The 17,737-nt window shown below is 35.5% G+C and overlaps 1 protein-coding gene across 2 annotated transcripts in view; it reads right to left on the bottom strand.

The window, feature by feature from the left end:
- Positions 1-17,737, bottom strand: part of DOK6 (docking protein 6) — a 407,036-nt gene that overhangs the window by 156,913 nt on the left and 232,386 nt on the right. The gene's annotated exons all lie outside the window — the stretch shown is intronic.

Here is a 17,737-nt window from a genome sequence, read left to right on the forward strand (position 1 = left end):
AATAAATGAGTCCTGATAACTAAAAGTTTAAGAATTACTGGCAGATATATTTTTGTGAGTTTGAATTTAATTGTGAATAGTGCTTTAAAGGCAGTTGAATTAATTATTTTGGGGGCCATATTGGTATAGCTGCTGTTGGAAAAGGATTGATATATTTAGAAATGTGTTATCATCCACCATAATGCCATGATCTTAAACACTGTATGTTTGCGGGTACTGAGCTGGAATTGTCTGTATAATAAAAAGAATCTTTCCTATGACAGGTATTTTGTAAAGTACAGATATGCTGATGACAAAAAAGCCAATATTCAGATTCCAAATGGGTTAAATTTAACTTAAGCACGACAGCTTGAAATTTAGTAACTATGTGGACAATATTTATATTCAACTGTCTAGATATTTTTGGACCAAAATTAACATAATGATTCAATTTTCTACTTGCATTATAGACCCATGAAACTGATACATATATAGATTTCACATTCATTTTCTAAAGAAAAAAAGCAAAATGAGATAAATTCTATGAAGAAAGAACATTGCCCCATTAACTGTCTGCGATAAAAAAGCCCATATCTATATCTGTTTCTATATCTACCTATCTATACACATATTCCATAAACCTAAAACTCCATTGTGCAGGCAAGTAAAGTATCAAGTTTTAGCATTAAATTCATCACTCATATTCCCATCACAATTCCCACTCCAATGGGATTACAAGTAGTAAATTAAAGGGACATGATCTCATAGAAAAATACAAATGAAGCTCGTACCCAACAGAGTGACTCAGAAATATAGATAACACCTGAATAGCAATCTTCTTTTCTTTGATCAAGACCCTTTTGATGAAGTTCAGCTTTTACATTTGCAACTAATAATACGTCAGTGGCATCTGTTGTGCAGAGGGAAAATATTATCATGATAAAAGTGGAAAGGAAAACACTTCTCTAAATTCTTTCCTTTCCATCAATTCCAGAGTCTGAAGATAGTAACTCAAGAGTAATTGCCAAAATGCCAAGAAATAACACTTCTTCCAAAACCCTGAAATTAATAAACATCATTAACCAATCTTACTGTTGCTTAAGGCTACATCGACCCTTGAAATTCACATCCATAGTTAGATATTTGGGAAAAAGAACATGTAAAAAACGAATCCTGACATTGAGTATCCTTCAAATGAATGGTACATGAAACATTACATATAACCTACAGAGTACTACAGAAGACCCAGAAGAACCATTCCATTTTCACTGAAATGTCTGTGTGCTCTAATGGTAGCAGATAAAACCTGGTAATAATAAATAAGAAAGAATGATCATCTCAGTAGATGCAGAGAAAGCATTTGACAAGATATAGCATGCATTTATAATAAAAACTCTGAATAAAATGGGTATAGAAGGAAAGTGCCTCAACATAATAAAGGCCATATATGACAAACCCACAGCTAATATTATACTCAATGATGAAAACTAAAAGCTATCCTTTTAAGAACAGGAAGAAGACAAACATGCTCACTTTCTCCACTCTTATTTAACAGAGTATTGGAAGTCCTAGCCAGAGCAATCAGGCAAGAAAAATAAATAGAAGGGATCCAAATTGGAAAGGAAGAAGTAAAACTCACTGTTTGTGGATGACATGATTCTATACATAGAAAACCCTAAAGAATTCACTAAGAAACTATTAGAAATAATAAATGAATACAGTAAAGTTGCAGGATAAAAGAAATCAACATAGGGGCCAGCCTAGTGGCACAGTGGTTAAGTTCACACGTTCCACTTCAGTGGCCCGGGGTGTGCCGGTTCAGAACCTGGGTGTGGACATGTCACCACTTGGCAAGTCATACTGTGGTAGGCGTCCCACATATAAAGTAGAGGAAGATGGGCACAGATGTTAGCTAGGGCCAGTCTTCCTCAGCAAAAAGAGAAGGATTGGCAGGAGTTAGCTCAGGGCTAATCTTCCTTAAAAAGAAAAAAAAACAACATAAAAACTTAGTTGCATTTCTGTACACTAACAACAAAATAGCGGAAGGAGAAATTAAGAATACAATCTCATTTACAATAATGACAAAAAGAATAAAATACCTTGGAATAAATTTAACCAAAAAGGTGAAAGACCTGTTCACTGAAAACTATAAAACGTTGTTGAAAGAAATCAAAGAAGACACAAAGAAATGGAAAGATATGCTGCGCTCTTGGATTGGAAGAATTAACATAGTTAAAACGTCCATATTTCCTAAAGCAATCTACAGATTCAGTGCAATCCCTATGAAAGTCCCAATGACATTTTCACAGAAATAGAACAAAGAATCCTAAAATTTGTATGGAACAACAAAAGACCCCAAATAGCCAAAGGAATACTGAGAAAAAAGAACAAAGCTGGAGGTATCACACTCCCTGATTTAAAAATATACTACAAAGTTATGGTAATCAAAACAGCATGGTACTGGCACAAAAACAGACATATAGATCAATGGAACAGAATCAAGAGCCCAGAAATAAATCCACACATCTACGGACAGCTAATTTTCCACAAGGGAGCCAAGAACATACAATAGAGAAAGGAGAGTCTCTTCAGTAAATGGTGTTGGGAGGACTGGACAGCAAAAGAATGAAAGTAGAATAGCATCTTACAACATATACAAAAATTAACCCCAAAAGAATTAAAGACTTGAATGAAAGACCTGAAACCATAAAACTTCTAGAAGAAAACGTAAGCAGTATGCTCTCTGACATTGGTCTTAGCAGCATGTTTTCGAATACCATGTCTCACCAGGCAAGCAAAACAAAATAAATAATAAACAAATAGGACTATATCAAATTAAAAAGCTTCAGCACAGCAAAGGAAACTATGAACAAAATGAAGACAACCTAACAATTGGGAGAAGATATTTTCAAACCATATATCTGATAAGGAGTCAATTTACAAAATATATAATGAACTCATACAACTCAACAACAAAAAAACACAACCCAATCAAAAAATGGGCAGAGGATATGAACAGACATTTTTCCCAAGAAGATATACAGATGGCGAAGAGGCACATGACAAGATGTTCAACATCACTAATTATTAGGGAATGCAAATCAAAACTACAATGAAATCTCACCTCATACCCATAAGAATAGCTATTATTAAAAAGACAAGAAATAAGTGCTGGAGAAGATGGAGAGAAAAGGGAACTGTCATATACTGCTGGTGGGAATGTAAACTGGTGGAGCCACTATGGAAAACAGTATGGAGATTCCTCAAAAAATTAAGAATAGAACTACCATATGATCCAGCTATTCCACTGATGGGTATTTATCTAAAGAATACAAAAACATGAATGCAAAAAGATATTTGCACCCCTAAGTTCATTGCAGCATTATTCACAATAGCTAAGGCTTGGAAACAACCTCAGTGCCCATCAATGGATGAGTGGATAAAGAAGATGTGGTATACGTACACACTGGGATAATACTTCAGCTATAAAAAAAGATGAAAATTTGCCATTTGACCTCAAGGGTATTACACTAAGCGAAATAGAAATAAGTCAGCCAGATAAAGTCAAATACAGTACGATTTCACTGATAAGCAGAAGATAAAAACAATGACAGCAACAACAAACAAACAAACACACAGATACAGAGATTAGATTGGTGGTTAGCAGAGGGAAGGGGGGAGGGAGGATGGTAATTGTCTTTTGGTGTGAACGTGATGTAGTCTGTACAGAAGTAAAAATACAATTATGTACACTTGAAATTTATATAATGTTATAAACAAATGTTACCTCAATTGAAAAAAATTAAGAAAAAAAGCGCATCAAGATAGAAATGAGCATGGCATTGTTCAGAGAACAGTCTTGGCAGATGGACTTCCAGTATAGAACCTCTCACACAGTTTTGCACTTGTTTGTCTTAATAAGCAATACATTTCTTATTACAAAATAAAAAAAGAAAGAGTACAATCGTCACAATGGACATTGGAGAAAGCAGGGAAATCATGAATAAGTGAATTTCCTAAGATTCACATGATATAGAGTGATTGGATAATTTGTCCCAAAGGAGTCCTTCCAGGGCCAGCTCCAGGCAATAAAAAGCAGGGGACATAGTCTGTGATGTCCCTTCCCTCCTGCTTGCCTTCTACTGTCCCAGTCTTCACAACTTCGTTACCTAGCAACTCAAGTCAACCCTTTCTTGTTTTGGTTTAGAAGGCTCCCATCTTCCTTTTCATGCTATTTCTTGCATCTTATGAAAAGAATTATCCTAAGAAAATTTATTTTCAATTTTTAAATATTCAAAATCTAACTTCATCTATGGTTAATTTCCAGGGATTTGAGATTCAATTAAAATGTACACTTATTTAACCCAGCAGGAAACTAGGCACATAGAGATGAGGGCAGCAAGTCAGGTTATACAGTAAGTTACACTTCTTTGAATCCTATTATAATGGAAGGAAGATTTTTGAATTTGCTATGCATAAATTATTTTATGCCCTTAGTAATATAAAACACGTTAGTTTACTAAAATTTGTTATGGTTTCCACTGGAAAGACCATTTCAATATGGCATAGTTAAAATTGGCTCCACTAAAAGGACTTTTTAAAATGTTACCTTTGTGACATCAGGTAGGCATTTTAAATCACTCTCTAATCACATTGCTTTCTTATTTAAGAAACATTTGGGTTTTACTGCCTAGGGATCTGGTTTTCAAGCTTTAGCGAGTATTGAAATGACCTGGAAGGCTTGTTTCAACACCGATTGCTGGGCATCCTCTACCCTTATCCTTTCTGACACAGAAGGTCTGTGCTGGAGCCGGGTAATTTAAATTTCTGGTTGTTCCCAGGGAATGTTGGTGCTTCTGCTCTGGGGACCACATTTTGAAAGAACTGTTGATTTGTGAAACTCATTTTAGAATATTGCCAAGGAAGTCATGGCATTAGAGAAACCACGAGGAATGCTTTTGAAAAGTGATGCTATGTTCCAGTAGAACAAACCAGCACAATTTATTCAAAAGCGTTCTCTCATCTCTGCTCAAATAAATTAATCCCATCTCAATTGATTCATGACTGATTTTGCAAGAGACAGTTTTCACGCCAGATGGAACAAAAGAAGGGAGAGAAGCATGGAAAGAAAGGAAATGTCTGAAAGATAGTTTACAATTCACCAAGATATGTCCATTCCAACTATTCTCTTTTAAGATAATCAACAATAACAATAAAAATTATTAAGTAGCACTAAACAATACATTTCCAAAAGGACTGAAAAGAATTAGAAAAGAAACTAGTTGTCGAAACAATGATAATAATACCCTGAAACATGAATACAAATTCTACTAATATGAAGTCTTGTGAAGAAATACCTTGTTTAAAATATTATGTAAAAACTATATTAGATTAAAATGTATTCACACATATAAACTATAGAATTCTGGAGTGAAAAAGAATCCTAAACACACTGCCTATGAAATCATATTTTGGCAAAATTTAGATTTGAGGAAGGGCTGATATATGAGAAAACAATTTTATTTTAAATGGCCAAAAGCAATAACGAGGTGGAATATTTATTAAAGTAATTGTTCCATCCAGCAAAGATACTTATTATTATTGAATCTGCATTTACAAGGGCATTTTACTTGAGTGCTGGATTAAGAAGTCCAAAGGAACAGACCATGCCCCAAAAGGCCTGGGACACAGGGTTTAGGTCCCAACCACAAAAACAGTCTCCAGGGGCTACAAAACAAGGTTTTGGTCAAATTGGACTGGACAAGGTCTGGTGAGAAAGGGTAGTTACACTCGGGAGAAATGGTCCTGAGGGATAGGGAGACCCCAGGCGATGTGCAGGAGATTGAACGGGTCATCATCCCTGAGAAGGACAGAAACGTTCCTTTCTCAGCCAGGGAGGTTTTAAATAGATCTAGTTGAGGGAAGAAGCTAATCCAAGTATAGCAATTAGCTTGAGCCTGGCAGGTGGAGGTAGGTGGAGCATGTAGCTGCAGCAGGAAGCAGAGGATCAGAGATGAGGTTTCTGACATGAAGCAGAACAACATCTAGTGAGTAGAAGAAAATAAACAGAAAACAAAAGGATGATGAGCTCTCCAACCAGTTCATTGCTAATTTCCATCTTGTAATAAGACAGATGGAAAACTGGTTTTAAGGGAGAACCAGGCTGAAAAACAGACATATCTGCTCAGCTAAGTTTCCCTTATAACAAATCAAAATTTTTCTTTGAACAGGCTTTTGGAATTTATGTATTAAATAATTTTGTGCATCTAGAACATAGTGAACATTCAGTGCATTGTGATTGCATAATATAAAATGCATCTTTTGTATATTAGTTGCTTAGTTAGAAGAAATTTGAGAAACGTCTATTGGACGTCAACTCCTTTTTTCAAGGAAGAGTTCTTGTAAGTTTTAGTTGCTAGCTGATTGCTGAACACACTTAATCCCCTCTATCCATCCCACTACTTTAGAAGTTATGGGTTTGAAGGTTGGGTCAAAAGAAAGAAGGGAACATGGAACTAAGTATTACCCTTGAATATTTGGAAACAAGGAGATTCATAAATATTACAATCCATCAGGCTTTTCATGGGGAAAGGTTAAATTTTATAGTATCTCCAGCTAAGTGGGCAGGTGTGAACTACACTTTTACCTTCTCTTCCTCTTAAAATACAACTATGACTCAAGAGGAGAAGCCCCACCAAAAGGAAGGTGTTTGTTAGCTCTTTGGTGATATCCCCAATTTTCTTAATTTCAATCCCAGGGTCTTCCAGAGAGTAGAGACTTAAATATTTGTTAAAGTTCATTAATTAAAATGTTTGGGTATTACTAACTTAAATAACAAAGAAAATTAATAATTACAAACATTTATATATCATATATAAACTAGTTATGTAATGATTAATAATAGCTGTGAATAACTGGACAATTTATTTATAATTTCAAATCTCTTAGCTGTTCCCATCAACCAGTGATTCCACAAAGTAAAACTCACTCTATGTATAATTTACTGGTCAAAATAACTTTAAAGATTTAACTGAGATTATCTTATGGCAAGAGAATTCATTTTTTTTCCCTTAAAATGTCAAGTGATCAGAAAACCCAATATTTATGGAAGACTGTTTAACTTAAATTTATTATTGCAGCTAGTTCATTAAAAGACTCAAACTTAGTTGTCCCATCAAATGTGGAACATATCTTGTCCCGTTGGTGACCTTTATCTCCTTATTTGGCAATCATGAACAGCTGCAGCCCGCATCCTGCATCCTGCCCTCAGATTCATTGGAGTGAGAATGGAGACCACTACACCTGCAAACTCGGGTTATCCCCAGGACTCCCTGGCGCACTGCACTGGTGCCAGTCTGGGCAAGACTACGTGACTCGACAGATCCACAAGCAGGGGTGAGTCCAGAGGTCAGTCTCCCAATCTGGCAAACAATCCAAATCCTGAGTGGTGCTCCAGCCTCTCCCCTCTCATCCTGCTTAGAGGGGGTGTGCCCCCTCCTTTCTGCCCTTCTCCTGTGAAAGACCTTCAAAGAATTCTCTTCAAAGAATCTTCCAGCCTGGTCTTTAGAATGTCTTGGTGCTTTTCACCCATTATCCACCTGTCTGGGCTGCAGCGCATTTCTGAGACCACAAGAAAGTCCCATTCTAGGCTCTATATTTAACAATTGCTACATCCCAATTCAAAACATGAAATCTTAATATTAATACTAAATTAATAAAGAGTTTACTAAATGTTATTTAGTCAGAAGGCCAGAGTCACTGGTCTAATACGAAGCATTAAGGAATAAGTCCATAAGAATCTGATATTTGAAAAACCGAACACCTGCTTGGGAGTGTTGGAATTTATTACTGAGTATTCATCTCAATTTGGAATCTAGGTTCATCTCATTGTTTGATACAATGTGTTTTGTTTTTAACAGTTATATGAAGTGCTCAAAAAAGTTAAATAGAACCAGATATTACTCAGAAAATAATATATTTCAAGATCATTCTGAACTTTATATTCTTATCTACAAACTTCCATAATATTGGGATATTGCAGTGGTCAGCCTTCAATTTCAGCAGCTGTAGAAATGGAACCACATTGAGAAAGCCGATATTTGCACATTTAGACACCTCCTGAGATCTGTATAATCCAATTACCAGCAATGAAACAAGCATGATTTATGCTTGTTGACATTTGTGGAACTCTTCAGAAATTGTGACTCCATTTCCATCATAGTACTGAAATCTGTCAAAATTTATTTTATTATAATGTGGCAAGAGCAATAAATTCAGTTGCCAGGTGCCATCTGCTCAATGGCCACTGTGAATTGGAACTCTTTTATTTCTTGAGTCAATTGGCAGCACTTAAAAAAAAACATAGAAATACTTTTTAATTCCCCAGCAATTTCTTTGTTTCTTTCTTTCTTTTTTAAATGACTGTTGACAGCATTTTATCTGCATTTCCAAGTAACTCATGTTCATTGTAGTAAATACAGAAAGTCATTTAAAAAATAAATTCCACTGCTATTATACCTTACAGAGATAGTCTCCGTGAAAGTAATACTGTATCTTAAGATACAAACATATTCATATATAATTATTATTATACTAAATATAAAGTATTAAACCTTTTGTATTGTACTTCTTATAGTATAAGAATTTTCAGATGCTATTAAATATTCCTTGGGGATATAATTTTTAATAAATGCATAATATTTCACTGTATAGCCAGACCATATTTTATATAATAATTATCTATTCAGTGAATATTGAAGTTAAGCCAACTTTTGTCTAACATAAATTAGGGTGTAATAAAATAACCAACTTTCAGCTCAATTTGATGAATAATTCACTCATTTGATATTGAGTTATAGGGCTTACTTTATTCTTGTATTTAAATTTTGGATCATTTTAATATCCTTGATTATTAACTTACATTGGGCACTAAAATCTGAATCATTGGGTTAGATGCCATAAACTCTTTTAAGAATCACACACTGCCAAATTGCTTTTCAGAAATTCCTTACCAATATAAATTCCAAATAAAAATATACTTTATATATTCATTTATATAAATGCCAGTATATAAAATCTGGCAAAAATTTTCTATAAAAATCTGGCAAAAATCCTTTGCCAGATTTTTTAAAAACAGGCTTTCTGCTTCTCTTCTTGACTGTGAGACTCCTATATACTAGGCATTTTTCCTACTATGTTAATGACAAGTATTTCAACTCAGATTTATCATTAATTTTGCTTACAGTATGTATTTAAGTCCAGAAGGTGGAAAATAGTTTTCTTTAATTTTTCTAATGAGTCTTTTGTTATCGAAAGAAGGTTAAATATTATCCTACACTTCTCATAGCAGTTTTAGCATTTTACTTTTCACGTTAACTGGTATATTGAACTATACTGAAACATAATGAAATGTTCATATCTTACTTATAACATTCTTTCAGTTTTGACAAATGCACATCAAGACATACAATTTTTCTGTCAGCTCAGAAAGTTCCCTTATCCCGTTTTCCAGCTGCACATGCCCCTAAAAGCAACCACTGATCCAGTTTCTAACACGGTAGGTTATTTTTGCCTCTGGTAGTAGGCTCTTGTAAGCTGGTAACATCCAGCTTCCACACATCACTCATTTATTCCCAGTTTGTGGCATTCTGTTTTTATTTTTTATTTCCTTTGTAACTTTTTGATGGTGCTTTTTTAATGAGCATAGGCTTGAATTTTGATGATGCCTAGATTATTTCTATTGATAGTTTGCTTTCAGTGTTTTATACAAAAAATTTTAGTGATCCCAAAATTGTATCCATCTTAAAGTGATGTTCGAATGTGGCGTGAGGTAGGGGTTGACGTTCATTGTTTCGTGCATTGATATCCAGTTACTCTAAAACTGTTTATTAAAGAAACTTTTAGTTTCTTATTAAAATGACCAATAAGCTTATGAAAAAGGGGTTTGGTGCCCATGTCAAAAATTATTTATCTGTGTATATGTAGATCATTTTCTTTCAATTCTATTTCATTGAACTCTTCATCTATCCTCTATTTGGATGGCTGTGTCACTTATAATTATTTAATCAATCTAGAAATTAGGAAGGTTACCCATTCCAACTTGCTTCTTCCTTTTCAAGATACTTGGGCTAGTCTTGGTCCTTTGCCTTCCAAATGCATTTTAAAATTACCTTGTCAAGTTCTAGAAAAAAAGTCTAGCTTCTAGGATTTTTATTGGGATAGTGTTGAATCTATAGGTTAATTTAAGGAGAACTGACATCTTAACAATACTGAATATTATAATCATAAACATGGATTACTATTTAATTTATTTAGATATCTTCTAATTTCTCTCAGCAATATCTAGTTTTCAGCATAGATGTCTGGTTATACAGTTTGCCAAATTTATCCCTTAGTATGTGAAGTTTTTTGATGGTATTGTAAATGATATTTTTATATTTCATTTTGTAATTGTTCATTGCTAATATATATGTGTGTGTAAATATTATTTAGATTAAAATAGATAATTACATATATATGTAATTTTTTGCATATTAACTTTTTATCCTGCAACATCATTGAATTCACTTAGTTGTAGTTGCCTTCTTATAGATTCCTTAGTGTTTTCTAGGTACACAATCCTAGCTTCTTATCTTTTTATTGATTTTTATGATTTTACTATCTTTTCTTGTCATATTACACAAATTAGGACTGTAAGTAGAATATTGATTAGAAGTGGTGAGAGAGGATATCTTTGTTTTATTCCCAATTTATGAGGAAAGCATTCAATATTTTACTTTCAAGAATGATATTTTCTGAAGGTTTTTCATTGATGTCCTTCGTCAGTTTGAGAAAGTCCCCTTCCATCCCTAGGTTTTTGGGAGTTCTTTTCATAAATGCATATTGTATTTAATGCTTTTTATGAATCAATTGTAATTATTATACAATTTTATCCCTTAATCTATTAATAAAGTGAAACATATTGATTGATTTCTGGGATTGTTTGCATTTCCAGGACATACCAATATTCATCAGAGTGTATTCTCTTTTTAATGTAATACTTTAGTATTCCACTTTCTAATTTTTAAAAGGATTTTGTACTTATATGCATGAAACATATTAGTCTGCAGTTTTCTTTTCTTGTACTGACTTTGTCTGGTTTTATTACCTGGATTGTAGTGGGCTCATAAAATGAAGTAAGGAATAATCCCTCCTCCTATGTTTTCTGAAAAAGTTTGCACAGGATTGGTATTATTCCTTCTTTAAATGCTTCACAGAATTCAAGTAGTGCAACTACATGGGACTGGAGTTTGTGTATGAGAAGTTGTGTAGTAATAATTTTAATTTCTTCAGTGGATTTTCTATTTTTTCTTGAGTCAGTTTGGGTAATTTGAATATCCATTAAGGGGTATAAATTAGATTATTTTTTAATCCAATCTGGGAAAAGCTATGTCTTAATAAAAATTGATTTGTTCGAATTTAGTATTCATTGTCAAATTATTAACACCTTATTTATATTGCCTTGTTTTATTTTGTATGATTCCTAACCATTTCCTTTATTATATTTTAAATATTTTTATCCAGTAAGCTTCAGAGACTTAAATTATATATTAGATTTTTATTTACAAAGGCTATAATCAGATATAATATTTTGATTTTTGTCCCTTATGGCAGATGGAAATTAAAAACATTATCCCCCACACTTTTTCCTCCAATTTTAACATTTATTATATAATAATCTGAGCTGTGGGGATGATATTGTTACTATTAGGATTTTAAACTGTGCTCAAAGAAATACGTAGACCTTTACAAAATGTATTAGTAAAGTGAAAGACTAAAAATTAATGATCTAAACATCCATCTCAAGAAATTTGAAAAAGAACCTGAAATTAAACCCCAAACTGTGGAGCAACTAATGAGTGATTAGTAACAATGAATGAGAGCTGAAATTAACACAATTTAAAACATACTGAAAAGAAGTCTAACAAATTGGTAATCTCTGATGATGCTGATTAAGAAAAAAAGGCACAAATAACCTATAGGAAGTAAAAAAGGGGATATCTACAGTGTAAACAGGTATTAAGAAGATGATACAAGGATGTTGTGATTAAATTTATGTCAATAGTTTTGAAACTTGCAAGAAATGAACAAATTCTTAAATTCACTGGTAGACTTTTTGAAGTTAATTATAATTGACAGTTTGTTACTCAGTTTTCAAATCTTAGTGCATGTTACAGTCACTGAGGTTCGTAACATACAGAGACACATGGCCCCACATCCCAGAGATGTTTACTTTGTAGGTGTGGGTGGGGGTCCAGAATTTTCTCACGTAACATGCACCTGATGTGAATGTGATGGAGATGTTCGTCAAATTCCCAGAGAAATACTGACTTTCCTGTTAGGCATTGTGCTACTTGCTTTCCGTGCTGTATTTTACTTAATCCTCACAACAACCTTATGAGACATATGCTATCATTATCATCCTCAAGAGTAGCAAGCCGAAATGTAGAGAATTTCAGTAACTTGACCATGGCCCCACAGCTTATAAGAAGTGGAATAGAACTTGATGAGGTGCAAAATTTGTTTGGCAACTGTCGTTCATCAGGCTCCACGTTTGACTTTCATGCTCTATAATACAGTTTGTTTTACTGTAGCAGGAAAGAAAACCAGATCATTAAAACTTGAGTATACCAAATGAAATGAGATTCAATTCATTGAATTCAGTTAAGGTTTTCTTTTCTTTATTTGTGTGTGTATGTTTCTGTTTGCTTTCCTGTCAAACTAGGACTCATTTAACTCAGTTTCTGAACAAAATTCAGTCTCTGAGATTCCTCCCCCTTTCCTCTAGGCTGAACTGAAAGCTGGCAGAACTGATATAGTCACAGGTGTCAGCAGAGGAAACGAGAGACGTCTTATCTGGTTTATATGTACTCACGTCATAATGAAGTTACTTCACTCTGCTTTCCTGTGATATGGCAACTTCTGCTCCCTGTTTGTATCTGGGGTCCAGTCTGAGCCTACGGGAACCTTGGGCATGCCCTCTATACCACACTCAGTTTTGAGACAACTAAAGCTCTTTACCTTCTTATGCCTCACTTGGCTCTACTGACATCTCTCCACTATTCTTCCTAGGCTTGTCATCAAACCCAATATGGGGAATGAAATTCTAGCCTTTGCTCTTGAAGTAACCTTTATTTACATGAGGAGATATAACCCCTGTGCTTCTGTCTACCTGAACTCCCATGGAAAGGGAAAGGGCAAAGTATTTACTTCTTACTTTGCATAAATCTCTTGTTTTCCAAGTCCCGCTTCTTGCCTGCAGCTGGGAGGCACCAGTAGTTCTGGACTCAGCATTCTCCTCCAAAGCTTTCTCTTTCACATAACTATGAATGCTTTTGAAATCTGCATCTTTGTTCTCACTGTGTTTGTATAGGGAATGCTTCCAGGGCAAAGGAAACAAAACAGGTTCTTTGGAGTTTCAAGGTATTTCTTCCAGTATGCATCTCACTCTGTAACGTTATGGTTAGAGTCAGACAAATGGATCATTTAGAGTTGTCAGAGTGGTAAGAGAAGTGCTACAAAACATCTTTGATTTCCCTGAAGCAACTATCACAAAGACAGGCAGAAATATATAAGGCAATGATCTTTATTCCATTGTAGTGCATACCGGAGACGAAATGGGGAAAGCAGTGATTTTAACCTGGTTTGTTAATTATATGCAGGGTCCATATGAATCAAATAGTGAAAATAAAGCTCCTCAACACAAGGCTAGGCAAACAGCTGTGGCCCATTCAAGACTCTGTGTTGCACCCATAAATGTCACCTCATTCCCGCCAGGGTGGCTGTTCCCATCACCATCACCTTTCAGCTTTCCCTGTAGATTATCACCTCTGTTGGTGATACCAGCATTTTCAAATATGTATTCATGGAACATAAGTTCCACAGGATATGAATAGGTGTTATGTGTAGAAAGAAACATATAGGCAAAGCAAGTTTTGGAAAGGTTGCCTTATACAAAGTTAAACAAGATCTTTACTATAGGACTTCTCAATAGCTTTATTCTGCTAATGCATATTGTGACATCATGTAGTGTTGGTATCAGTTTCCTAGGGCTGCTGTAACAAAGTACCAAAAACTGGATGGCTCAAAACAACAGAAATTTATCATCTCACAGTTCTGGATGCCAGAAGTCTGAAATCAGGGTACTGGCAGGGCCATGCTCTCTCTGGCGGCTCTAGGGGAGGACCCTTCCTTGCCTCCTCCAGTGCCTGGTGTTTGCTGGCAATCCTTGTCCTCCTTGGCTGCTAGATGCGTCCCTCCAGTCACGTGGCTGTCTTCTCTCTGTGTGTCTGCACAGCACCTTCCCTCTGTGCGTGTCTGTCTCTGTGCCCAAATTTCCCCTCTTTATAAGGACCTGTTGTATGTCATATTGGATTAGGGCTCATTCTAATGACTTCATTTAAATTTGGTATCTCTGTAAAGACCCTATTTCCAATAAGGTCACATTCTAGGTACTGAGGGTTAAGATTTGACCAATCTTTTTTTGGGGGGAACACAAGTGAACCCAAAACAGTGTTATATAGTATTAAAGTCACTCCACTGATTCCCTCACTTCAGAGAACATGTTGTAGTATTTCCTGGAACTCACTTTGGGAAACATGAGAGTATGTGGATGGCATTTTAGAAGCTCAAACATAGGTAAGCATAGGCTCTTTTCCCCATGCCAAAGTTGGTTTTGCTCAGTGTTATTCTGTGGAAAACTCTTTTATTACTGGTTATAAAGAACGTGTAGGAGTGAATACGGTTTACCCCAGATCATTTTTGAAAAACTGGAGAAAAGATCTTCAAAATAGAGAGAGGTTTATTCTTATTATTGTCATTGTTTGGTCATTAACTGGTCATTTGCCACATAAGTAAAGTCCTGCTAATATTGGCTTTAACCATTGAGGGACATTAAGAACATCAGAGTTGACTGAGTGAGAAAGTTTATTTGTGGGAATAATTTTAGGAAAAGAAGAGGGTAGGCTGCTCTGATTAGAATTGATCATACCTATACCACAGTGCTTTCCTTTTATTTTTATTTTAGCCCGTGGCTTATTATACCTCAGATGTTTTTCTCAATTCTTCCCTTCCTCTCCATCTGAGATCACATGTTCTTACCAGTGTCACGGCCTCAAAGATGGAGTGGACTTCTGCGCCCTCTGACTTTGCGACGGCCACAGCCTTTGCCTTGGCCAGGGGAATGTCAGTGGACATGCTGCATGCAGAGACTTAAATCATGTTGCAAGTTTGGGCTTGCTCTCTTGCTCTACTGGTTTTTGTTTGATAACATGCCCTGGGTAGCCATTAGTGTAAGGAGGATGAGAGACACCATCTGCAGCTTGGAGCCCATCTCAGCAGCACCCGACCTCAGTCAGCTGAACCCTAGCCAACCCACCTATGATGAACGATAAGGACATACTTCCAGGTCTGTGCTCTTGAGATTTTGTGGTGACCCATAACACAGCATTATTTTTAAAGACAGTGATAGGTACACCTTGCTTATAGGTTTGTCTCCCCTACTACTCTGTGAGCTTTTTAAAAGTCATGAGCATATTTTGCATAATTCTACATTTCCTCAGCTTAGTTCCTGCGTATCATAGCCTCAAAATGTTTGATGGGTGAATAATGAATGAGTGAACAACATATGAGGGTGTCTGAGTGGAATGCAGGGAGCATGGTTACTATAGCAACCAGGTAAATAAGTTAGAAACAACACTGGAATACTGCTTTGGTTCTAGATAAAGGTTATACACATTCTTAGGCTAAAAGTAGGAATTAATGCCAATTCTAGTCCATTCATAAGCAGGGACACTAGGGCCTGGACAAAAGCAAACCCTCAGATCTGACTCTGCATTAACCAGATGGCACTATCTGAGGTTATGTTTCCATTTTGTTCCAGATGGCCATCTCTTGCATCAATAGAAAATTGGACATATCCTCTTAATCCACTTCCAACTGCAAGTGCAGGAATTTCCTACAAGTGAGTTGCTTCTTGGTTATGGTGCCTACTTCTGCTATTAATGATTAATGCATAACATTTGTCTTCTAGAATTGCTATTATGTATTTTGAATCCTTTATAAATAACTATGATTCTAACACCATACATTAGCATTTTCTAAGGTCAGCGTAGGCTATCTTAAATACTACTGAAAGATGTGAAGATTCAGGAAGTTGTAAGAATTTAAAGTTCAAAATGTGTACTTAATATGCACTTCCTGTGGCAGTGTTATCTGCAGCGTAAGAATAAGAGTGTGTGTGTGTGTGTGTGTGTGTGTGTGTGTGCGTTTGCTTACCTCCCCCTACACCATGTGGGACTCTGAGTCGATATGAAAGCAACTGACAGCACTAGATAAAGATGATTATGGCAAAGAATTTAATCAATAGGCCCTTTTATCTCAGCAACACACATTACATCTTTAAAAATTATTTGCACAAATGTTTATTCTTAGCTAGTCTCAGAGTAAATCAGACAAAGCTGTCTGAAGAGTCAGAAAAACACTAGAGGAGAAACAGAAATATTTCAAAACAAATGCTGTGGTCAAGACTGGCAGTGTGTGCCTCCTCGATGACAGGATACCACAAGCCACAATAATGTAATCAGTGACATCAATTCTGCATGCATATGTCTCTCATCTCATAGGAGAAATTTCAAACTAAATTCAAGCATATCATTGATAAACAGCAAAATAATGTTTCTGATGAAGAATAAATTATATAATTAAAAAAAACCCCTGAATCTGTAATGACAAAGATTTCATAAAGAGTTTATCCCAATTTGTATATATTAACAACTTCAAACATGTATTAGGAAGTTAAGGATTTTATTTAAGAGATGTCATACTTGGAGAGACTGGAATAGTGATGCAAAGCCATGAAAGGACTGCTGTAAAAGAGAACATTGTTTTTAGAAGGCTTTAATTAGCGAGTTAGAACAACAAATACTTTCCCTACACATAGTCAAATGAATGGGTATACTGTCTAAGGAAGATGTGTGTCACTAAAGCAATCGTGGGGCCCAAGGGAGAGGGTTCAAGTTGGCTAAATGGCATTCGTAGTCTTTACCATGAGATTTTACAGACTAGTGGTAGTTATTTCAGGGGGGACCCTAGAATGGAATGATCATATTTACAGGAGAAGTCTGTTGATAGGAAGTGAGAAAGTCAGGGTATGAAAGTAACAAATTGCGCCTGTGAGGGGGTGTGTGTGTGTGTGTGAGTGTGTTTCTCTCCCAGGCAGCATGTACACATATATATAGCGGAATTTTTGAGTTAGCAATAGCAGAGTCTGCAATCTTGACCTTCTGTTGAGATTTATTCTTTTTGTGTTCTCCTATGGTATGAATGACTATTTAAAAATCTTTTAGCTAGCCCTCAATGAGCCAAGAGGAACAGAGGAAAGGGGTTATTATCTGGACTGGAGGAAGCACTTTAAAGAAAGTGTCTGCAGACTCCAAGAGCCCAGAGTAACGGCTATGTCCATGACCTTGGTACTCAGAGAGAGATTCACCCAAGTTGGAGATGATTCCTGGAGAAAGGAAATACTTCCATCCAAGAATTTTCCTTTTAATGCTCAACACTAAAGAGTCTTAGTGATCACGAGTGTGTGCACGTGTGTGTTTAAGTAAGACTGCTGATTTCCTTCCAGTGTACCATGTACTTCTAAGAGATCATCAAATGAACCAAATGCTACCCTCTCTAACTAAATAATTACTCATAAACTTTTAAAATATATTTTTAA

The sequence above is a fragment of the Equus asinus genome, chromosome 7 (assembly GCF_041296235.1).
Source record: "Equus asinus isolate D_3611 breed Donkey chromosome 7, EquAss-T2T_v2, whole genome shotgun sequence".
Classification (NCBI taxonomy): domain Eukaryota; kingdom Metazoa; phylum Chordata; class Mammalia; order Perissodactyla; family Equidae; genus Equus; species Equus asinus.